Source organism: Stenella coeruleoalba (assembly GCF_951394435.1).
Source record: "Stenella coeruleoalba genome assembly, chromosome: 6".
NCBI lineage: Eukaryota > Metazoa > Chordata > Mammalia > Artiodactyla > Delphinidae > Stenella > Stenella coeruleoalba.
The window spans coordinates 30,642,717-30,667,791 of NC_137151.1; the positions used below are offsets into that span (position 1 = coordinate 30,642,717).

The window sequence follows — 25,075 nt, forward strand, 5'->3', positions numbered from 1 at the left end:
GGTGGATCATACTCTGGGTTCCACATGCATGTTTTAGCTGAAGGAAGAATACCTTAAACCTGGGTAGTTGAAACCCGTGGAATGGGTACCATGCAATATGACTTCAAAGGGTCTTCATTTGCTCACCGAACCTCTCCAATCCTATCACTGCTGCGTTTATGCCCCTGTACACATGCTTGATTCTCTTTCGGAGACATAGCAATCCATAGGTTTTAAGATACTTACTAGTCAGGTACATTCTTAGGCGTTTAATATGCGGTGTTGAGTCCATTTCGTTGAGCAAGGAGTAGCTCTTGTCTATTCCATATTTGGCTTAAGGAACTTTATCTGTGCTCCTTTCAATCTCTGGTTTTATGCAGCACCCCAACTCACCTTTCCCCTTAAGCAAGCATAAGTTGGTTTTCTAAATTTGAGACCCTGTTCTGTTCTGTAATTCAGTTCCTGTGTAGCCAAGTTTACATTCTGTGTATTACTGATATCTTATGATGTTTCTTTTTCTGTGTGACTAATTTCAGTTAGAATCATCATACCTGAATCCACTCATTGTGCTGCTAATGGCCTGATGACATAGATTTCATTGCTGAGTGATATTGCTTTGTAAGTAAATACCACAACTTCTTTATCCATTTTTCACTTCCTGCGATGTTGAACTTGTACTGTAAACGAGGTTCTTGTAAACAGAGCCGTTCCAAACTTTGGGGTGGCTGTGTCTTTTTGATTTTAATTTCCCTAAGCTATAGGACCATAAGTGGAAGTGCCCTAGGCTCTGTTGCTTTGTTTTTTAGATGTTTCAGGAAACATCATACACTTCTCCCAAGTGTCTGTTGGCCATTTACATCCTGCCCATCAGCATAACAAGGCTCCCTGTTCTCCATGGCCTGTCCTGCCTTTCTGGATTTTACACTTTTTTCAGATGGCCCTTTTGACCGGGGGGAAGTGAGACTTCATTGTAGTGCAGATTTCCTTTGCAAGCTTGCTTGGTTGGCCAAAAAGGGCGTATGCGTTTTTTCCTGAATATATTCAGGAAAAAACGCATACGCCCTTTTTGGCCAAGTGCATCATTGTGGACGTTCTGCCTCTTTTCCTATGCTTTCAATGCAATTCCAGTCTACCTCCTGAAATCGGTTTCCTGCAATTCTGCCCCGCTTTCAAGTCCTCTTGGCAGCCTTACTTCAGTCTATTTTTGGACGATAGCTGTCATTTATAACTCTGCAGGTTTGTGAATTACAGTGCCCCTGAGCTCCTTTCTTCAACTCGCTTTCTTGTGACCTGGCCACAACACCGCAGGATGGCTTCAGGCCCTAATCTGGTTCCGGCCCGGCATGCTGAGCCTTTGGTTAATTCCTCTTCCTGGTGGGAAATGAGAGTTAAATTTGCCCGTCCAGACACTTCCAGCTAGCCTCTCATTGGTTCTCGCTATTCCTGTTCATCTTCCGCAGAAATTGCAAACTGTGCCAAACAGGAGGTTAAAGGCGCTGACTCTCCAAGTGGGGAGAGTGTTAGTAAAGCGTCTGGAATGTTGCACCCGAGTACCAGGGGAGGAAAACTGAGACATATTTGAACACGTCTCCCGTTCACATGGTTGATCATACTCTGGGTTCCACATGCGTGTTTTAGCTGAAGGAAGAATACCTAAAACCTGGGTAGTTGAAACCCGTGGAATGGGTACCATGCAATATGACTTCAAAGGGTCTTCATTTGCTCACCAAACCTCTCCAATCCTATCACTGCTGCGTTTATTCCCCTGTACACACGTTTGATTCTCTTGTGGAGACATAGCAATCCATAGGTTTTAAGATACTTACTAGTCAGGTACATTCTTAGGCGTTTAATATGGGGTTTTGAGTCCATTTCGTTGAGCAAGGAGTAGCTCTTGTCTATTCCATATTTGGCTTAAGGAACTTTATCTGTGCTCATTTCAATCTCTGGTTTTATGCAGCACCCCAACTCACCTTTCCCCTTAAGCAAGCATAAGTTGGTTTTCTAAATTTGAGACCCTGTTCTGTTTTGGAATGCAGTTCCTGTGTAGCCTAGTTTACATTCCGTGTATTAGTGATATCTTATGATGTTTCTTTTTCTGTGTGACTTATTTCAGTTAGAATCATCGTACCTAAATCCACTCATTATGCTGTTACGGGCCTGATGACATAGATTTCATTGCTGAGTGATACTGCATTGTACGTAAGTACCACAAGTTCTTTATCCATTTTTCACTTTCTGTGATATTGAACTTGTACGGTAAACGAGGTTCTTGTAAACGGAGGCGTCCCAAACTTTGGGGTGGCTGTGTCTTTTTGATTTTAATTTCCCTAAGCTGTAGGACCATAAGTGGAAGTGCCCTAGGCTCTGTTGCTTTGTTTTTTAGATGTTTCAGGAAACACCATACACTTCTCCCGAGTGTCTGTTGGCAATTTTCATCCCGCTCATCAGCATAACAAGGCTCCCAGTTCTCCATGGCCTGTCCTGCCTTTCTGGATTTTACACTTTTTTCAGATGGCCCTTTTGACCGGGGGGAAGTGAGACTTCATTGTAGTGCAGATTTCCTTTGCAAGTTTGCTTGGTTGGCCAAAAAGGGCGTATCCGTTTTTTCCTGAATATATTCAGGAAAAAACGCATACGCCCTTTTTGGCCAAGTGCATCATTGTGGACGTTCTGCCTCTTTTCCTATGCTTTCAATGCAATTCCAGTCTACCTCCTGAAATCGGTTTCCTGCAATTCTGCCCCGCTTTCAAGTCCTCTTGGCAGCCTTACTTCAGTATATTTTTGGACGATAGCTGTCATTTATAACTCTGCAGGTTTGTGAATTACAGTGCCCCTGAGCTCCTTTCTTCAACTCGCTTTCTTGTGACCTGGCCGCAACACCGCAGGATGTCTTCAGGCCCTAATCTGGTTCTGGCACGGCACGCTGAGCCTTTGTTTAATTCCTCTTCCTGGTGGGAAATGAGAGTTAAATTTGCCCATCCAGACACCTCCAGCTAGTCTCTCATTGGTTCTCGCTATTCCTGTTAATCTTCCACAGAAATTGCAAATTGTGCCAAACAGGAGGTTAAAGGGACTGACTCTCCAAGTGGGGAGAGTGTTAGTAAAGCGTCTGGAATGTGGCACCCGAGTACCAGGGTACGAAAACTGAGACATATTTGAACACGTCTCCCGATCACATGGTTGATCATACTCTAGGTTCCACATGCATGTTTTAGCTGAAGGAAGAATACCTTAAACCTGGGTAGTTGAAACCCGTGGAATGGGTACCATGCAATATGACTTCAAAGGGTCTTCATTTGCTCACGAACCTCTCCAATCCTATCACTGCTGCGTTTATGCCCCTGTACACATGCTTGATTCTCTTTCGGAGACATAGCAATCCATAGGTTTTAAGATACTTACTAGTCAGGTACATTCTTAGGCGTTTAATATGCGGTGTTGAGTCCATTTCGTTGAGCAAGGAGTAGCTCTTGTCTATTCCATATTTGGCTTAAGGAACTTTATCTGTGCTCATTTCAATCTCTGGTTTTATGCAGCACCCCAACTCACCTTTCCCCTTAAGCAAGCATAAGTTGGTTTTCTAAATTTGAGACCCTGTTCTGTTCTGTAATTCAGTTCCTGTGTAGCCAAGTTTACATTCCGTGTATTAGTGATATCTTATGATATTTCTTTTTCTGTGTGACTTATTTCAGTTAGAATCATCATACCTGAATCCACTCATTGTGCTGCTAAGGGCCTGATGACACACATTTCATTGCTGAGTGATATTGCTTTGTAAGTAAATCTGACAAGTTCATTATCCATTTTTCACTTTCTGCGATGTTGAACTTGTACTGTAAACGAGGTTCTTGTAAACAGAGCCATTCCAAACTTTGGGGTGGCTGTGTCTTTTAGATTTTAATTTCCCTAAGCTATAGGACCATAAGTGGAAGTGCCCTAGGTTCTGTTGCTTTGTTTTTTAGATGTTTCAGGAAACACCATACACTTCTCCCAAGTGTCTGTTGGCAATTTACATCCCGCCCATCAGCATAACAAGGCTCCCAGTTCTCCATGGCCTGTCCTGCCTTTCTGGATTTTACACTTTTTTCAGATGGCCCTTTTGACCGGGGGGAAGTGAGACTTCATTGTAGTGCAGATTTCCTTTGCAAGCTTGCTTGGTTGGCCAAAAAGGGCGTATGCGTTTTTTCCTGAATATATTCAGGAAAAAACGCATACGCCCTTTTTGGCCAAGTGCATCATTGTGGACGTTCTGCCTCTTTTCCTATGCTTTCAATGCAATTCCAGTCTACCTCCTGAAATCGGTTTCCTGCAATTCTGCCCCGCTTTCAAGTCCTCTTGGCAGCCTTACTTCAGTATATTTTTGGACGATAGCTGTCATTTATAACTCTGCAGGTTTGTGAATTACAGTGCCCCTGAGCTCCTTTCTTCAACTCGCTTTCTTGTGACCTGGCCGCAACACCGCAGGATGTCTTCAGGCCCTAATCTGGTTCTGGCACGGCACGCTGAGCCTTTGTTTAATTCCTCTTCCTGGTGGGAAATGAGAGTTAAATTTGCCCGTCCAGACACCTCCAGCTAGTCTCTCATTGGTTCTCGCTATTCCTGTTAATCTTCCACAGAAATTGCAAATTGTGCCAAACAGGAGGTTAAAGGGACTGACTCTCCAAGTGGGGAGAGTGTTAGGAAAGCGTCTGGAATGTTCAACCTGAGTACCAGGGTACGAAAACTGAGACATATTTGAACACGTCTCCCGATCACATGGTTGATCATACTCTAGGTTCCACATGCATGTTTTAGCTGAAGGAAGAATACCTTAAACCTGGGTGGTTGAAACCCGTGGAATGGGTACCATGCAATATGACTTCAAAGGGTCTTCATTTGCTCACGAACCTCTCCAATCCTATCACTGCTGCGTTTATGTCCCTGTACACATGCTTGATTCTCTTTCAGAGACATAGCAATCCATAGGTTTTAAGATACTTACTAGTCAGGTACCTTCTTAGGCGTTTAATATGCGGTGTTGAGTCCATTTCGTTGAGCAAGGAGTAGCTCTTGTCTATTCCATATTTGACTTAAGGAATTTTATCTGTGCTCATTTCAATCTCTGGTTTTATGCAGCACCCCAACTCACCTTTACCCTTAAGCAAGCATAAGTTGGTTTTCTAAATTTGAGACCCTGTTCTGTTCTGTAATTCAGTTCCTCTGTAGCCAAGTTTACATTCTGTGTATTACTGATATCTTATGATGTTTCTTTTTCTGTGTGACTTATTTCAGTTAGAATCATCATACCTGAATCCACTCATTGTGCTGCTAAGTGCCTGATGACACAGATTTCATTGCTGAGTGATATTGCTTTGTAAGTAAATACCACAACTTCTTTATCCATTTTTCACTTTCTGCGATGTTGAACTTGTACTGTAAAGGAGGTTCTTGTAAACGGAGCCGTTTCAAACTTTGGGGTGGCTGTGTCTTTTTGATTTTAATTTCCCTAAGCTATAGGACCATAAGTGGAAGTGCCCTAGGTTCTGTTGCTTTGTTTTTTAGATGTTTCAGGAAACACCATACACTTCTCCCGAGTGGTTGTTGGCAATTTACATCCCGCCCATCAGCATAACAAGTCTCCCAGTTCTCCATGGCCTGTCCTGCCTTTCTGGATTTTACACTTTTTTCAGATGGCCCTTTTGACCGGGGGGAAGTGAGACTTCATTGTAGTGCAGATTTCCTTTGCAAGCTTGCTTGGTTGGCCAAAAAGGGCGTATGCGTTTTTTCCTGAATATATTCAGGAAAAAACGCATACGCCCTTTTTGGCCAAGTGCATCATTGTGGACGTTCTGCCTCTTTTCCTATGCTTTCAATGCAATTCCAGTCTACCTCCTGAAATCGGTTTCCTGCAATTCTGCCCCGCTTTCAAGTCCTCTTGGCAGCCTTACTTCAGTCTATTTTTGGACGATAGCTGTCATTTATAACTCTGCAGGTTTGTGAATTACAGTGCCCCTGAGCTCCTTTCTTCAACTCGCTTTCTTGTGACCTAGCCGCAACACCGCAGGATGGCTTCATGCCCTAATCTGGTTCCGGCACGGCACGCTGACCCGTTGGTTATTTCCTCTTCCTGGTGGGAAATGAGAGTTAAATTTGCCCGTCCAGACACCTCCAGCTAGTCTCTCATTGGTTCTCGCTATTCCTGTTCATCTTCCGCAGAAATTGCAAACTGGGCCAAACAGGAGGTTAAAGGCACTGACTCTCCAAGTGGGGAGAGTGTTAGTAAAGCGTCTGGAATGTTGCACCCGAGTACCAGGGGAGGAAAACTGAGACATATTTGAACACGTCTCCCGTTCACATGGTTGATCATACTTGGGTTCCACATGCATGTTTTAGCTGAAGGAAGAATACCTTAAACCTGGAGAGTTAAGACCCGTGTAATGGGTACCATGCAATATGACTTCAAAGGGTCTTCATTTGCTCACCGAACCTCTGCAATCCTATCACTGCTGCGTTTATGCCCCTGTACACATGCTTGATTCTCTTTCAGAGACATAGCAATCCATAGGTTTTAAGATACTAACTAGTCAGGTACCTTCTTAGGCTTTTAATATGCGGTGTTGAGTCCATTTCGTTGAGCAAGGAGTAGCTCTTGTCTATTCCATATTTGACTTAAGGAACTTTATCTGTGCTCATTTCAATCTGTGGTTTTATGCAGCACCCCAACTCACCTTTCCCCTTAAGCAAGCATAAGTTGGTGTTCTAAATTTGAGACCCTGTTTTGTTCTGTAATTCAGTTCCTCTGTAGCCAAGTTTACATTCTGTGTATTACTGATATCTTATGATGTTTCTTTTTCTGTGTGACTTATTTCAGTTAGAATCATCATACCTGAATCCACTCATTGTGCTGCTAAGTGCCTGATGACACAGATTTCATTGCTGAGTGATATTGCTTTGTAAGTAAATACCACAACTTCTTTATCCATTTTTCACTTTCTGCGATGTTGAACTTGTACTGTAAAGGAGGTTCTTGTAAACGGAGCCGTTTCAAACTTTGGGGTGGCTGTGTCTTTTTGATTTTAATTTCCCTAAGCTATAGGACCATAAGTGGAAGTGCCCTAGGTTCTGTTGCTTTGTTTTTTAGATGTTTCAGGAAACACCATACACTTCTCCCGAGTGGTTGTTGGCAATTTACATCCCGCCCATCAGCATAACAAGGCTCCCATTTCTCCATGGCCTGTCCTGCCTTTCTGGATTTTACACTTTTTTCAGATGGCCCTTTTGACCGGGGGGAAGTGAGACTTCATTGTAGTGCAGATTTCCTTTGCAAGCTTGCTTGGTTGGCCAAAAAGGGCGTATGCGTTTTTTCCTGAATATATTCAGGAAAAAACGCATACGCCCTTTTTGGCCAAGTGCATCATTGTGGACGTTCTGCCTCTTTTCCTATGCTTTCAATGCAATTCCAGTCTACCTCCTGAAATCGGTTTCCTGCAATTCTGCCCCGCTTTCAAGTCCTCTTGGCAGCCTTACTTCAGTCTATTTTTGGACGATAGCTGTCATTTATAACTCTGCAGGTTTGTGAATTACAGTGCCCCTGAGCTCCTTTCTTCAACTCGCTTTGTTGTGAGCTGGCAGCAAAACCGCAGGATGGCTTCAGGCCCTAATCTGGTTCTGGCCCGGCATGCTGAGCCTTTGGTTAATTCCTCTTCCTGGTGGGAAATGAGAGTTAAATTTGCCCGTCCAGACACCTCCAGCTAGTCTCTCATTGGTTCTCGCTATTCCTGTTCATCTTCCGCAGAAATTGCAAACTGGGCCAAACAGGAGGTTAAAGGGACTGACTCTCCAAGTCGGGAGAGTGTTAGTAAAGCGTCTGGAATGTTGCACCCGAGTACCAGGGTACGAAAACTGAGACATATTTGAACACGTCTCCCGATCACATGGTTGATCATACTCTAGGTTCCACATGAATGTTTTAGCTGAAGGAAGAATACCTTAAACCTGGGTAGTTGAAACCCGTGGAATGGGTACCATGCAATATGACTTCAAAGGGTCTTCATTTGCTCACCGAACCTCTCCAATCCTATCACTGCTGCGTTTATGTCCCTGTACACATGCTTGATTCTCTTTCAGAGACATAGCAATCCATAGGTTTTAAGATACTTACTAGTCAGGTACCTTCTTAGGCGTTTAATATGCGGTGTTGAGTCCATTTCGTTGAGCAAGGAGTAGCTCTTGTCTATTCCATATTTGACTTAAGGAACTTTATCTGTGCTCATTTCAATCTCTGGTTTTATGCAGCACCACAACTCACCTTTACCCTTAAGCAAGCATAAGTTGGTTTTCCAAATTTGAGACCCTGTTCTGTTCTGTAATTCAGTTCCTGTGTAGCCAAGTTTACATTCAGTGTATTACTGATATCTTATGATGTTTCTTTTTCTTTGTGACTTATTTCAGTTAGAATCATCATACCTGAATCCACTCATTGTGCTGCTAAGTGCCTGATGACACAGATTTCATTGCTGAGTGATATTCCTTTGTAAGTAAATACCACAACTTCTTTATCCATTTTTCACTTTCTGCGATATTGAACTTGTACTGTAAAGGAGGTTCTTGTAAATGGAGCTGTTTCAAACTTTGGGGTGGCTGTGTCTTTTTGATTTTAATTTCCCTAAGCTATAGGACCATAAGTGGAAGTGCCCTAGGTTCTGTTGCTTTGTTTTTTAGATGTTTCAGGAAACACCATACACTTCTCCCGAGTGGTTGTTGGCAATTTACATCCCGCCCTTCAGCATAACAAGGCTCCCATTTCTCCATGGCCTGTCCTGCCTTTCTGGATTTTACACTTTTTTCAGATGGCCCTTTTGACCGGGGGGAAGTGAGACTTCATTGTAGTGCAGATTTCCTTTGCAAGCTTGCTTGGTTGGCCAAAAAGGGCGTATGCGTTTTTTCCTGAATATATTCAGGAAAAACCGCATACGCCCTTTTTGGTCAAGTGCATCATTGTGGACGTTCTGCCTCTTTTCCTATGCTTTCAATGCAATTCCAGTCTACCTCCTGAAATCGGTTTCCTGCAATTCTGCCCTGCTTTCAAGTCCTCTTGGCAGCCTTACTTCAGTCTATTTTTGGACAATAGCTGTCATTTATAACTCTGCAGGTTTGTGAATTACAGTGCCCCTGAGCTCCTTTCTTCAACTCGCTTTCTTTTGAGCTGGCCGCAACACCGCAGGATGGCTTCATGCCCTAATCTGGTTCCGGTACGGCACGCTGAGCCTTTGGTTATTTCCTCTTCCTGGTGGGAAATGAGAGTTAAATTTGCCCGTCCAGACATCTCCAGCTAGCCTCTCATTGGTTCTCGCTATTCCTGTTCATCTTCCACAGAAATTGCAAACTGGGCCAAACAGGAGGTTTAAGGCGCTGACTCTCCAAGTGGGGAGACTGTTAGTTAAGCGTCTGGAATGTTGCACCCGAGTACCAGGGGAGGAAAACTGAGACATATTTGAACACGTCTCCCGATCACATGGTTGATCATACTCTGGGTTCCACATGCATGTTTTAGCTGAAGGAAGAATACCTAAAACCTGGGTAGTTGAAACCCGTGAATGGGTACCATGCAATATGACTTCAAAGGGTCTTCATTTGCTCACCGAACCTCTCCAATCCTATCACTGCTGCGTTTATGCCCCTGTACACATGCTTGATTCTCTTTCGGAGACATAGCAATCCATAGGTTTTAAGATACTTACTAGTCAGGTACATTCTTAGGCGTTTAATATGCGGTGTTGAGTCCATTTCGTTGAGCAAGGAGTAGCTCTTGTCTATTCCATATTTGGCTTAAGGAACTTTATCTGTGCTCATTTCAATCTCTGGTTTTATGCAGCACCCCAACTCACCTTTCCCCTTAAGCAAGCATAAGTTGGTTTTCTAAATTTGAGACCCTGTTCTGTTCTGTAATTCAGTTCCTGTGTAGCCAAGTTTACATTCTGTGTATTACTGATATCTTATGATGTTTCTTTTTCTGTGTGACTTATTTCTGTTAGAATCATCATACCTGAATCCACTCATTGTGCTGCTAAGGGCCTGATGACACAGATTTCATTGCTGAGTGATATTGCTTTGTAAGTAAATACCACAAGTTCTTTATCCATTTTTCACTTTCTGCGATGTTGAACTTGTACTGTAAACGAGGTTCTTGTAAACAGAGCCGTTTGAAACTTTGGGGTGGCTGTGTCTTTTTGATTTTAATTTCCCTAAGCTATAGGACCATAAGTGGAAGTGCCCTAGGTTCTGTTGCTTTGTTTTTTAGATGTTTCAGGAAACACCATACACTTCTCCCGAGTGGTTGTTGGCAATTTACATCCCGCCCATCAGCATAACAAGTCTCCCAGTTCTCCATGGCCTGTCCTGCCTTTCTGGATTTTACACTTTTTTCAGATGGCACTTTTGACCGGGGGGAAGTGAGACTTCATTGTAGTGCAGATTTCCTTTGCAAGCTTGCTTGGTTGGCCAAAAAGGGCGTATGCGTTTTTTCCTGAATATATTCAGGAAAAAACGCATACGCCCTTTTTGGCCAAGTGCATCATTGTGGACGTTCTGCCTCTTTTCCTATGCTTTCAATGCAATTCCAGTCTACCTCCTGAAATCGGTTTCCTGCAATTCTGCCCCACTTTCAAGTCCTCTTGGCAGCCTTACTTCAGTCTATTTTTGGACGATAGCTGTCATTTATAACTCTGCAGGTTTGTGAATTACAGTGCCCCTGAGCTCCTTTCTTCAACTCGCTTTCTTGTGACCTGGCCGCAACACCGCAGGATGGCTTCATGCCCTAATCTGGTTCCGGCACGGCATGCTGAGCCGTTGGTTATTTCCTCTTCCTGGTGGGAAATGAGAGTTAAATTTGCCCGTCCAGACCCCTCCAGCTAGTCTCTCATTGGTTCTCGCTATTCCTGTTCATCTTCCGCAGAAATTGCAAACTGGGCCAAACAGGAGGTTAAAGGCACTGACTCTCCAAGTGGGGAGAGTGTTAGTAAAGCGTCTGGAATGTTGCACCCGAGTACCAGGGGAGGAAAACTGAGACATATTTGAACACGTCTCCCGTTCACATGGTTGATCATACTTGGGTTCCACATGCATGTTTTAGCTGAAGGAAGAATACCTTAAACCTGGAGAGTTGAGACCCGTGGAATGGGTACCATGCAATATGACTTCAAAGGGTCTTCATTTGCTCACCGAACCTCTGCAATCCTATCACTGCTGCGTTTATGCCCCTGTACACATGCTTGATTCTCTTTCAGAGACATAGCAATCCATAGGTTTTAAGATACTAACTAGTCAGGTACCTTCTTAGGCTTTTAATATGCGGTGTTGAGTCCATTTTGTTGAGCAAGGAGTAGCTCTTGTCTATTCCATATTTGACTTAAGGAACTTTATCTGTGCTCATTTCAATCTCTGGTTTTATGCAGCACCCCAACTCACCTTTCCCCTTAAGCAAGCATAAGTTGGTGTTCTAAATTTGAGACCCTGTTTTGTTCTGTAATTCAGTTCTTCTGTAGCCAAGTTTACATTCTGTGTATTACTGATATCTTATGATGTTTCTTTTTCTGTGTGACTTATTTCAGTTAGAATCATCATACCTGAATCCACTCATTGTGCTGCTAAGTGCCTGATGACACAGATTTCATTGCTGAGTGATATTGCTTTGTAAGTAAATACCACAACTTCTTTATCCATTTTTCACTTTCTGCGATGTTGAACTTGTACTGTAAAGGAGGTTCTTGTAAACGGAGCCGTTTCAAACTTTGGGGTGGCTGTGTCTTTTTGATTTTAATTTCCCTAAGCTATAGGACCATAAGTGGAAGTGCCCTAGGTTCTGTTGCTTTATTTTTTAGATGTTTCAGGAAACACCATACACTTCTCCCGAGTGGTTGTTGGCAATTTACATCCCGCCCATCAGCATTACAAGGCTCCCATTTCTCCATGGCCTGTCCTGCCTTTCTGGATTTTACACTTTTTTCAGATGGCCCTTTTGACCGGGGGGAAGTGAGACTTCATTGTAGTGCAGATTTCCTTTGCAAGCTTGCTTGGTTGGCCAAAAAGGGCGTATGCGTTTTTTCCTGAATATATTCAGGAAAAAACGCATACGCCCTTTTTGGCCAAGTGCATCATTGTGGACGTTCTGCCTCTTTTCCTATGCTTTCAATGCAATTCCAGTCTACCTCCTGAAATCGGTTTCCTGCAATTCTGCCCCGCTTTCAAGTCCTCTTGGCAGCCTTACTTCAGTCTATTTTTGGACGATAGCTGTCATTTATAACTCTGCAGGTTTGTGAATTACAGTGCCCCTGAGCTCCTTTCTTCAACTCGCTTTCTTTTGAGCTGCCCGCAACACCGCAGGATGGCTTCATGCCCTAATCTGGTTCTGGTACGGTTCGCTGAGCCTTTGGTTATTTCATCTTCCTGGTGGGAAATGAGAGTTAAATTTGCCCGTCCAGACACCTCCAGCTAGCCTCTCATTGGTTCTCGCTATTCCTGTTCATCTTCCGCAGAAATTGCAAACTGGGCCAAACAGGAGGTTAAAGGCGCTGACTCTCCAAGTGGGGAGAGTGTTAGTAAAGCGTCTGGAATGTTGCATCCGAGTACCAGGGGAGGAAAACTGAGACATATTTGAACACGTCTCCCGATCACATGGTTGATGATACTCTGGGTTCCACATGCATGTTTTAGCTGAAGGAAGAATACCTAAAACCTGGGTAGTTGAAACCCGTGGAATGGGTACCATGCAATATGACTTCAAAGGGTCTTCATTTGCTCACGAACCTCTCCAATCCTATCACTGCTGCGTTTATGCCCCTGTACACATGCTTGATTCTCTTTCGGAGACATAGCAATCCATAGGTTTTAAGATACTTACTAGTCAGGCACATTCTTAGGCGTTTAATATGCGGTGTTGAGTCCATTTCCTTGAGCAAGGAGTAGCTCTTGTCTATTCCATATTTGGCTTAAGGAACTTTATCTGTTCTCATTTCAATCTCTGGTTTTATGAAGCACCCCAACTCACCTTTACCCTTAAGCAAGCATAAGTTGGTTTTCTAAATTTGAGACCCTGTTCTGTTCTGTAATTCAGTTCCTGTGTAGCCAAGTTTCCATTCCGTGTATTACTGATATCTTATGATGTTTCTTTTTCTGTGTGACTTATTTCAGTTAGAATCATCATACCTGAATCCACTCATTGTGCTGCTAAGGGCCTGATGACACAGATTTCATTGCTGAGTGATATTGCTTTGTAAGTAAATACCACAACTTCTTTATCCATTTTTCACTTTCTGCGATGTTGAACTTGTACTGTAAACGAGGTTCTTGTAAACAGAGCCGTTCCAAACTTTGGGGTGGCTGTGTCTTTTTGATTTTAATTTCCCTAAGCTATAGGACCATAAGTGGAAGTGCCCTAGGTTCTGTTGCTTTGTTTTTTAGATGTTTAAGGAAACACCATACACTTCTCCCGAGTGGTTGTTGGCAATTTACATCCCGCCCATCAGCATAACAAGGCTCCCATTTCTCCATGGCCTGTCCTGCCTTTCTGGATTTTACACTTTTTTCAGATGGCCCTTTTGACCGGGGGGAAGTGAGACTTCATTGTAGTGCAGATTTCCTTTGCAAGCTTGCTTGGTTGGCCAAAAAGGGCGTATGCGTTTTTTCCTGAATATATTCAGGAAAAAACGCATACGCCCTTTTTGGCCAAGTGCATCATTGTGGACGTTCTGCCTCTTTTCCTATGCTTTCAATGCAATTCCAGTCTACCTCCTGAGATCGGTTTCCTGCAATTCTGCCCCGCTTTCAAGTCCTCTTGGCAGCCTTACTTCAGTCTATTTTTGGACGATAGCTGTCATTTATAACTCTGCAGGTTTGTGAATTACAGTGCCCCTGAGCTCCTTTCTTCAACTCGCTTTCTTGTGAGCTGGCCGCGACACCGCAGGATGGCTTCAGGCCCTAATCTGGTTCCGGCCCGGCATGCTGAGCCTTTGGTTAATTCCTCTTCCTGGTGGGAAATGAGAGTTAAATTTGCCCGTCCAGACACCTCCAGCTAGCCTCTCATTGGTTCTCGCTATTCCTGTTCATCTTCCGCAGAAATTGCAAACTGGGCCAAACAGGAGGTTAAAGGGACTGACTCTCCTATTCGGGAGAGTGTTAGTAAAGTGTCTGGAATGTTGCACCCGAGTACCAGGGGAGGAAAACTGAGACATATTTGAACACGTCTCCCGTTCACATGGTTGATCATACTTGGGTTCTACATGCATGTTTTAGCTGAAGGAAGAATACCTTAAACCTGGGTAGTTGAAACCCGTGGAATGGGTACCATGCAATATGACTTCAAAGGGTCTTCATTTGCTCACCGAACCTCTCCAATCCTATCACTGCTGCGTTTATGCCCCTGTACACATGCTTGATTCTCTTTCGGGGACATAGCAATCCATAGGTTTTAAGATACTTACTAGTCAGGTACATTCTTAGGCGTTTAATATGCGGTGTTGAGTCCATTTCGTTGAGCAAGGAGTAGCTCTTGTCTATTCCATATTTGACTTAAGGAACTTTATCTGTGCTCATTTCAATCTCTGGTTTTATGCAGCACCACAACTCACCTTTACCCTTAAGCAAGCATAAGTTGGTTTTCTAAATTTGAGTCCCTGTTCTGTTCTGTAATTCAGTTCCTGTGTAGCCAAGTTTACATTCCGTGTATTACTGATATCTTATGATGTTTCTTTTTCTGTGTGACTTATTTCAGTTAGAATCATCACACCTGAATCCACTCATTGTGCTGCTAAGTGCCTGATGACACAGATTTCATTGCTGAGTGATATTGCTTTGTAAGTAAATACCACAACTTCTTTATCCATTTTTCACTTTCTGCGATGTTGAACTTGTACTGTAAACGAGGTTCTTGTAAACGGAGCCGCTTTAAACTTTGGGGTGGCTGTGTGTTTTTGATTTAAATTTCCCTAAGCTATAGGACCATAAGTGGAAGTGCCCTAGGTTCTGTTGCTTTGTTTTTTAGATGTTTCAGGAAACACCATACACTTCTCCCGAGTGGTTGTTGGCAATTTACATCCCGCCCTTCAGCATAACAAGGCTCCCAGTTCTCCATGGCCTGTCCTGCCTTTCTGGATTTTACACTTTTTTCAGATGGCCCTTTTGACCGGGGGGAAGTGAGACTTCATTGTAGTGCAGATTTCCTTTGCAAGCTTGCTTGGTTGGCCAAAAAGGGCGTATGCGTTTTTTCCTGAATATATTCAGGAAAAAACGCATACGCCCTTTTTGGCCAAGTGCATCATTGTGGACGTTCTGCCTCTTTTCCTATGCTTTCAATGCAATTCCAGTCTACCTCCTGAAATCGGTTTCCTGCAATTCTGCCCCGCTTTCAAGTCCTCTTGGCAGCCTTACTTCAGTCTATTTTTGGACGATAGCTGTCATTTATAACTCTGCAGGTTTGTGAATTACAGTGCCCCTGAGCTCCTTTCTTCAACTCGCTTTCTTTTGAGCTGGCCGCAACACCGCAGGATGGCTTCATGCCCTAATCTGGTTCCGGTACGGCACGCTGAGCCTTTGGTTATTTCCTCTTCCTGGTGGGAAATGAGAGTTAAATTTGCCCGTCCAGACACCACCAGCTAGCCTCTCATTGGTTCTCGCTATTCCTGTTCATCTTCCGCAGAAATTGCAAACTGGGCCAAACAGGAGGTTAAAGGCGCTGACTCTCCAAGTGGGGAGAGTGTTAGTAAAGCGTCTGGAAGGTTGCACCCGAGTACCAGGGGAGGAAAACTGAGACATATTTGAACACGTCTCCCGATCACATGCTTGATCATACTCTCGGTTCCACATGCATGTTTTAGCTGAAGGAAGAATACCTAAAACTTGGGTAGTTGAAACCCGGGGAATGGGTACCATGCAATATGACTTCAAAGGGTCTTCATTTGCTCACCGAACCTCTCGAATCCTATCACTGCTGCGTTTATGCCCCTGTACACATGCTTGATTCTCTTTCGGAGACATAGCAATCCCTAGGTTTTAAGATACTTACTACTCAGGTACATTCTTAGGAGTATAATATGCGGTGTTGAGTCCATTTCGTTGAGCAAGGAGTAGCTCTTGTCTATTCCATATTTGGCTTAAGGAACTTTATCTGTGCTCATTTCAATCTCTGGTTTTATGCAGCACCCCAACTCACCTTTCCCCTTAAGCAAGCATAAGTTGGTTCTCTAAATTTGAGACCCTGTTCTGTTCTGTAATTCAGTTCCTGTGTAGCCAAGTTTACATTCTGTGTATTACTGATATCTTATGATGTTTCTTCTTCTGTGTGACTTATTTCAGTTAGAATCATCATACCTGAATCCACTCATTGTGCTGCTAAGTGCCTGATGACACAGATTTCATTGCTGAGTGATATTGCTTTGTAAGTAAATACCACAACTTCTTTATCCATTTTTCACTTTCTGCGATGTTGAACTTGTACTGTAAACGAGGTTCTTGTAAACGGAGCTGCTTTAAACTTTGGGGTGGCTGTGTGTTTTTGATTTTAATTTCCCTAATCTATAGGACCATAAGTGGAAGTGCCCTAGGTTCTGTTGCTTTGTTTTTTAGATGTTTCAGGAAACACCATACACTTCTCCCGAGTGGTTGTTGGCAATTTACATCCCACCCTTCAGCATAACAAGGCTCCCATTTCTCCATGGCCTGTCCTGCCTTTCTGGATTTTACACTTTTTTCAGATGGCCCTTTTGACCGGGGGGAAGTGAGACTTCATTGTAGTGCAGATTTTCTTTGCAAGCTTGCTTGGTTGGCCAAAAAGGGCGTATGCGTTTTTTCCTGAATATATTCAGGAAAAAACGCATACGCCCTTTTTGGCCAAGTGCATCATTGTGGACGTTCTGCCTCTTTTCCTATGCTTTCAATGCAATTCCAGTCTACCTCCTGAAATCGGTTTCCTGCAATTCTGCCCCGCTTTCAAGTCCTCTTGGCAGCCTTACTTCAGTCTATTTTTGGACGATAGCTGTCATTTATAACTCTGCAGGTTTGTGAATTACAGTGCCCCTGAGCTCCTTTCTTCAACTCGCTTTCTTTTGAGCTGGCCGCAACACCGCAGGATGGCTTCATGCCCTAATCTGGTTCCGGTACGGCACGCTGAGCCTTTGGTTATTTCCTCTTCCTGGTGGGAAATGAGAGTTAAATTTGCCCGTCCAGACACCTCCAGCTAGCCTCTCATTGGTTCTCGCTATTCCTATTCATCTTCCGCAGAAATTGCAAACTGGGCCAAACAGGAGGTTAAAGGCGCTGACTCTCCTATTCGGGAGACTGTTAGTAAAGCGTCTGGAATGTTGCACCCGAGTACCAGGGTACGAAAACTGAGACATATTTGAACACGTCTCCCGTTCACATGGTTGATCATACTTGGGTTCCACATGCATGTTTTAGCTGAAGGAAGAATACCTTAAACCTGGGTAGTTGAAACCCGTGGAATGGGTACCATGCAATATGACTTCAAAGGGTCTTCATTTGCTCACCGAACCTCTCCAATCCTATCACTGCTGCGTTTATGCCCCTGTACACATGCTTGATTCTCTTTCGGGGACATAGCAATCCATAGGTTTTAAGATACTTACTAGTCAGGTACATTCTTAGGCGTTTAATATGCGGTGTTGAGTCCATTTCGTTGAGCAAGGAGTAGCTCTTGTCTATTCCATATTTGACTTAAGGAACTTTATCTGTGCTCATTTCAATCTCTGGTTTTATGCAGCACCCCAACTCACCTTTCCCCTTAAGCAAGCATAAGTTGGTTTTCTAAATTTGAGTCCCTGTTCTGTTCTGTAATTCAGTTCCTGTGTAGCCAAGTTTACATTCCGTGTATTACTGATATCTTATGATGTTTCTTTTTCTGTGTGACTTATTTCAGTTAGAATCATCACACCTGAATCCACTCATTGTGCTGCTAAGGGCCTGATGACACAGATTTCATTGCTGAGTGATATTGCTTTGTACGTAAATACCACAACTTCTTTATCCATTTTTCACTTTCTGCGATGTTGAACTTGTACTGTAAACGAGGTTCTTGTAAACAGAGCCGTTCCAAACTTTCGGGTGGCTGTGTCTTTTTGAATTTAATTTCCCTAAGCTATAGGACCATAAGTGGAAGTGCCCTAGGTTCTGTTGCTTTGTTTTTTAGATGTTTCAGGAAACACCATACACTTCTCCTGAGTGGTTGTTGGCAATTTACATCCCGCCCATCAGCATAACAAGGCTCCCAGTTCTCCATGGCCTGTCCTGCCTTTCTGGATTTTACACTTTTTTCAGATGGCCCTTTTGACCGGGGGGAAGTGAGACTTCATTGTAGTGCAGATTTCCTTTGCAAGCTTGCTTGGTTGGCCAAAAAGGGCGTATGCGTTTTTTCCTGAATATATTCAGGAAAAAACGCATACGCCCCTTTTGGCCAAGTGCATCATTGTGGACGTTCTGCCTCTTTTCCTATGCTTTCAATGCAATTCCAGTCTACCTCCTGAAATCGGTTTCCTGCAATTCTGCCCCGCTTTCAAGTCCTCTTGGCAGCCTTACTTCAGTATATTTTTGGACGATAGCTGTCATTTATAACTCTGCAGGTTTGTGAATTACAGTGCCCCTGAGCTCCTTTCTTCAACTCGCTTTCTTGTGAGCTGGCCGCGACACCGCAGGATGGCTTCAGGCCCTAATCTGGTTCCGGCCCGGCATGCTGAGCCTTTGGTTATTTCCTCTTCCTGGTGGGAAATGAGAGTTAAATTTGCCCGTCCAGACACCTCCAGCTAGCCTCTCATTGGTTCTCGCTATTCCTGTTCATCTTCCGCAGAAATTGCAAACTGGGCCAAACAGGATGTTAAAGGCGCTGACTCTCCAAGTGGGGAGAGTGTTAGTAAAGCGTCTGGAATGTTTCAACCGAGTACCAGGGGAGGAAAACTGAGACATATTTGAACACGTCTCCCGATCACATGGTTGATCATACTCTGGGTTCCGCATGCATGTTTTAGCTGAAGGAAGAATACCTAAAACCTGGGTAGTTGAAACCCGTGGAATGGGTACCATGCAATATGACTTCAAAGGGTCTTCATTTGCTCACCGAACCTCTCCAATCCTATCACTGCTGCGTTTATGCCCCTGTACACATGCTTGATTCTCTTTCGGAGACATAGCAATCCCTAGGTTTTAAGATACTTACTAGTCAGGTACATTCTTAGGAGTTTAATATGCGGTGTTGAGTCCATTTCGTTGAGCAAGGAGTAGCTCTTGTCTATTCCATATTTGGCTTAAGGAACTTTATCTGTGCTCATTTCAATCTCTGGTTTTATGCAGCACCCCAACTCACCTTTACCCTTAAGCAAGCATAAGTTGATTTTCTAAATTTGAGACCCTGTTCTGTTCTGTAATTCAGTTCCTGTGTAGCCAAGTTTACATTCAGTGTATTACTGATATCTTATGATGTTTCTTTTTCTGTGTGACTTATTTCAGTTAGAATCATCATACCTGAATCCACTCATTGTGCTGCTAAGGGCCTGATGACACAGATTTCATTGCTGAGTGATATTGCTTTGTAAGTAAATACCACAACTTCTTTATCCATTTTTCACTTTCTGCGATGTTGAACTTGTACTGTAAACGAGGTTCTTGTAAACAGAGCCGTTCCAAACTTTGGGGTGGCTGTGTCTTTTTGATTTTAATTTCCCTAAGCTATAGGACCATAAGTGGAAGTGCCCTAGGTTCTGTTGCTTTGTTTTTTAGATGTTTCAGGAAACACCATACACTTCTCCCGAGTGGTTGTTGGCAATTTACATCCCGCCCATCAGCATAACAAGGCTCCCAGTTCTCCATGGCCTGTCCTGCCTTTCTTGATTTTACACTTTTTTCAGATGGCCCTTTTGACCGGGTGGAAGTGAGACTTCATTGTAGTGCAGATTTCCTTTGCAAGCTTACTTGGTTGGCCAAAAAGGGTGTATGCGTTTTTTCCTGAATATATTCAGGAAAAAACGCATACGCCCTTTTTGGCCAAGTGCATCATTGTGGACGTTCTGCCTCTTTTCCTATGCTTTCAATGCAATTCCAGTCTACCTCCTGAAATCGGTTTCCTGCAATTCTGTCCCGCTTTCAAGTCCTCTTGGCAGCCTTACTTCAGTCTATTTTTGGACGATAGCTGTCATTTATAACTCTGCAGGTTTGTGAATTACAGTGCCCCTGAGCTCCTTTCTTCAACTCGCTTTCTTTTGAGCTTGCCGCAACACTGCAGGATGGCTTCAGGCTCTAATCTGGTTCCGGTACGGCACGCTGAGCCTTTGGTTATTTCCTCCTTCTGGTGGGAAATGAGAGTTAAATTTGCCCGTCCAGACACCTCCAGCTAGCCTCTCATTGGTTCTCGCTATTCCTGTTCATCTTCCGCAGAAATTGCAAACTGGGCCAAACAGGAGGTTAAAGGCGCTGACTCTCCAAGTGGGGAGAGTGTTAGTAAAGCGTCTGGAATGTGGCACCCGAGTACCAGGGGAGGAAAACTGAGACATATTTGAACACGTCTCCCGATCACATGGTTGATCATACTCTGGGTTCCACATGCATGTTTTAGCTGAAGGAAGAATACCTTAAACCTGGAGAGTTGAGACCCGTGTAATGGGTACCATGCAATATGACATCAAAGGGTCTTCATTTGCTCACCGAACCTCTCCAATCCTATCACTGCTGCGTTTATGCCCCTGTACACATGCTTGATTCTCTTTTGGGACATAGCAATCCATAGGTTTTAAGATACTTACTAGTCAGGTACATTCTTAGGAGTTTAATACGGGGTTTTGAGTCCATTTCGTTGAGCAAGGAGTAGCTCTTGTCTATTCCATATTTGGCTTAAGGAACTTTATCTGTGCTCATTTCAATCTCTGGTTTTATGCAGCACCCCAACTCACCTTTCCCCTTAAGCAAGCATAAGTTGGTTTTCTAAATTTGAGACCCTGTTCTGTTCTGTAATTCAGTTCCTGTGTAGCCAAGTTTACATTCCGTTTATTACTGATATCTTATGATGTTTCTTTTTATGTGTGACTTATTTCAGTTAGAATCATCGTACCTGAATCCACTCATTATGCTGCTACGGGCCTGATGACATAGATTTCATTGCTGAGTGATATTGCTTTGTAAGTAAATACCACAACTTCTTTATCCATTTTTCACTTTCTGCCATCTTGAACTTGGACTGTAAACGAGGTTCTTGTAAACGGAGCCGCTTTAAACTTTGGGGTGGCTGTGTGATTTTGATTTTAATTTCCCTAAGCTATAGGACCATAAGTGGAAGTGCCCTAGGTTCTGTTGCTTTGTTTTTTAGATGTTTCAGGAAACACCATACACTTCTCCCGAGTGGTTGTTGGCAATTTACATCCCGCCCTTCAGCATAACAAGGCTCCCATTTCTCCATGGCCTGTCCTGCCTTTCTGGATTTTACACTTTTTTCAGATGGCCCTTTTGACCGGGGGAATGTGAGACTTCATTGTAGTGCAGATTTCCTTTGCAAGCTTGCTTGGTTGGCCAAAAAGGGCGTATGCGTTTTTTCCTGAATATATTCAGGAAAAAACGCATACGCCCTTTTTGGCCAAGTGCATCATTGTGGACGTTCTGCCTCTTTTCCTATGCTTTCAATGCAATTCCAGTCTACCTCCTGAAATCGGTTTCCTGCAATTCTGCCCCGCTTTCAAGTTCTCTTGGCAGCCTTACTTCAGTCTATTTTTGGACGATAGCTGTCATTTATAACTCTGCAGGTTTGTGAATTACAGTGCCCCTGAGCTCCTTTCTTCAACTCGCTTTCTTTTGAGCTGGCCGCAACACCGCAGGATGGCTTCATGCCCTAATCTGGTTCCGGTACGGCACGCTGAGCCTTTGGTTATTTCCTCTTCCTGGTGGGAAATGAGAGTTAAATTTGCCCGTCCAGACACCTCCAGCTAGCCTCTCATTGGTTCTCGCTATTCCTGTTCATCTTCCGCAGAAATTGCAAACTGGGCCAAACAGGAGGTTAAAGGCGCTGACTCTCCAAGTGGGGAGAGTGTTAGTAAAGCGTCTGGAATGTTGCACCCGAGTACCAGGGGAGGAAAACTGAGACATATTTGAACACGTCTCCCGATCACATGCTTGATCATACTCTCGGTTCCACATGCATGTTTTAGCTGAAGGAAGAATACCTAAACCCTGGGTAGTTGAAACCCGGGGAATGGGTACCATGCAATATGACTTCAAAGGGACTTCATTTGCTCACCGAACCTCTCCAATCCTATCACTGCTGCGTTTATGCCCCTGTACACATGCTTGATTCTCTTTCGGAGACATAGCAATCCCTAGGTTTTAAGATACTTACTAGTCAGGTACATTCTTAGGCGTTTAATATGCGGTGTTGAGTCCAATTCGTTGAGCAAGGAGTAGCTCTTGTCTATTCCATATTTGACTTAAGGAACTTTATCTGTGCTCATTTCAATCTCTGGTTTTATGCAGCACCCCAACTCACCTTTACCTTTAAGCAAGCATAAGTTGGTTTTCTAAATTTGAGACCCTGTTCTGTTTTGGAATGCAGTTCCTGTGTAGCCAAGTTTACATTCCGTGTATTACTGATATCTTATGATGTTTCTTTTTCTGTGTGACTTATTTCAGTTAGAATCATCATACCTGAATCCACTCATTGTGCTGCTAAGGGCCTGATGACACAGATTTCATTGCTGAGTGATATAGCTTTGTAAGTAAATACCACAAGTTCTTTATCCATTTTTCACTTTCTGCGATGTTGAACTTGTACTGTAAACGAGGTTCTTGTAAACAGAGCCGTTCCAAACTTTAGGGTGGCTGTGTCTTTTTGATTTTAATTTCCCTAAGCTATAGGACCATAAGTGGAAGTGCCCTAGGTTCTGTTGCTTTGTTTTTTAGATGTTTCAGGAAACACCATACACTTCTCCCGAGTGGTTGTTGGCAATTTACATCCCGCCCATCAGCATAACAAGGCTCCCAGTTCTCCATGGCCTGTCCTGCCTTTCTGGATTTTACACTTTTTTCAGATGGCCCTTTTGACCGGGGGAATGTGAGACTTCATTGTAGTGCAGATTTCCTTTGCAAGCTTGCTTGGTTGGCCAAAAAGGGCGTATGCGTTTTTTCCTGAATATATTCAGGAAAAAACGCATACGCCCTTTTTGGCCAAGTGCATCATTGTGGACGTTCTGCCTCTTTTCCTATGCTTTCAATGCAATTCCAGTCTACCTCCTGAAATCGGTTTCCTGCAATTCTGCCCCGCTTTCAAGTCCTCTTGGCAGCCTTACTTCAGTCTATTTTTGGTCGATAGCTGTCATTTATAACTCTGCAGGTTTGTGAATTACAGTGCCCCTGAGCTCCTTTCTTCAACTCGCTTTCTTGTGACCTGGCCGCAACACCGCAGGATGGCTTCAGGCCCTAATCTGGTTCCGGCACGGCACGCTGAGCCGTTGGTTATTTCCTCTTCCTGGTGGGAAATGAGAGTTAAATTTGCCCGTCCAGACACCTCCAGCTAGTCTCTCATTGGTTCTCGCTATTCCTGTTCATCTTCCGCAGAAATTGCAAACTGGGCCAAACAGGAGGTTAAAGGCGCTGACTCTCCAAGTGGGGAGAGTGTTAGTAAAGCGTCTGGAATGTTGCACCCGAGTACCAGGGGAGGAAAACTGAGACATATTTGAACACGTCTCCCTTTCACATGGTTGATCATACTTGGGTTCCACATGCATGTTTTAGCTGAAGGAAGAATACCTTAAACCTGGAGAGTTAAGACCCGTGTAATGGGTACCATGCAATATGACTTCAAAGGGTCTTCATTTGCTCACCGAACCTCTCCAATCCTATCACTGCTGCGTTTATGCCCCTGTACACATGCTTGATTCTCTTTCAGAGACATAGCAATCCATAGGTTTTAAGATACTTACTAGTCAGGTACATTCTTAGGCGTTTAATATGCGGTGTTGAGTCCATTTCATTGAGCAAGGAGTAGCTCTTGTCTATTCCATATTTGACTTAAGGAACTTTATCTGTGCTCATTGCAATCTCTGGTTTTATGCAGCACCGCAACTCACCTTTACCCTTAAGCAAGCATAAGTTGGTTTTCTAAATTTGAGACACTGTTCTGTTCTGTAATTCAGTTCCTGTGTAGCCAAGTTTACATTCTGTGTATTACTGATATCTTATGATGTTTCTTTTTCTGTGTGACTTATTTCAGTTAGAATCATCATACCTGAATCCACTCATTGTGCTGCTAAGGGCCTGATGACACAGATTTCATTGCTGAGTGATATTGCTTTGTAAGTAAATACCACAAGTTCTTTATCCATTTTTCACTTTCTGCGATGTTGAACTTGTACTGTAAACGAGGTTCTTGTAAACAGAGCCGTTCCAAACTTTGGGGTGGCTGTGTCTTTTTGATTTTAATTTCCCTAAGCTATAGGACCATAAGTGGAAGTGCCCTAGGTTCTGTTGCTTTGTTTTTTAGATGTTTCAGGAAACACCATACACTTCTCCCGAGTGGTTGTTGACAATTTTCGTCCCGCCCTTCAGCATAACAAGGCTCCCAGTTCTCCATGGCCTGTCCTGCCTTTCTGGATTTTACACTTTTTTCAGATGGCCCTTTTGACCGGGGGGAAGTGAGACTTCATTGTAGTGCAGATTTCCTTTGCAAGCTTGCTTGGTTGGCCAAAAAGGGCGTATGCGTTTTTTCCTGAATATATTCAGGAAAAAACGCATACGCCCTTTTTGGCCAAGTGCATCATTGTGGACGTTCTGCCTCTTTTCCTATGCTTTCAATGCAATTCCAGTCTACCTCCTGAAATCGGTTTCCTGCAATTCTGCCCCACTTTCAAGTCCTCTTGGCAGCCTTACTTCAGTCTATTTTTGGACGATAGCTGTCATTTATAACTCTGCAGGTTTTTGAATTACAGTGCCCCTGAGCTCCTTTCTTCAACTCGCTTTCTTTTGAGCTGGCCGCAACACCGCAGGTTGGCTTCATGCCCTAATCTGGTTCCGGTACGGCACGCTGAGCCTTTGGTTATTTCCTCTTCCTGGTGGGAAATGAGAGTTAAATTTGCCCGTCCAG

At 43.6% G+C, this 25,075-nt stretch overlaps 2 long non-coding RNA genes across 12 annotated transcripts in view; both read left to right on the top strand.

Annotated features, from left to right (window-relative positions):
- LOC307188212 overlaps positions 1-10,083 on the top strand; it is a 207,026-nt gene extending 196,943 nt beyond the window's left edge. The window contains exon 3 of the long non-coding RNA XR_013828844.1: positions 9,996-10,083. This is a non-coding gene — a long non-coding RNA (uncharacterized lncRNA). The remainder of the gene's footprint in view (positions 1-9,995) is intronic.
- The window catches only part of LOC307188209, a 1,799,555-nt gene that overhangs the window by 572,683 nt on the left and 1,201,797 nt on the right, over positions 1-25,075 (top strand). The window lies entirely within an intron of this gene.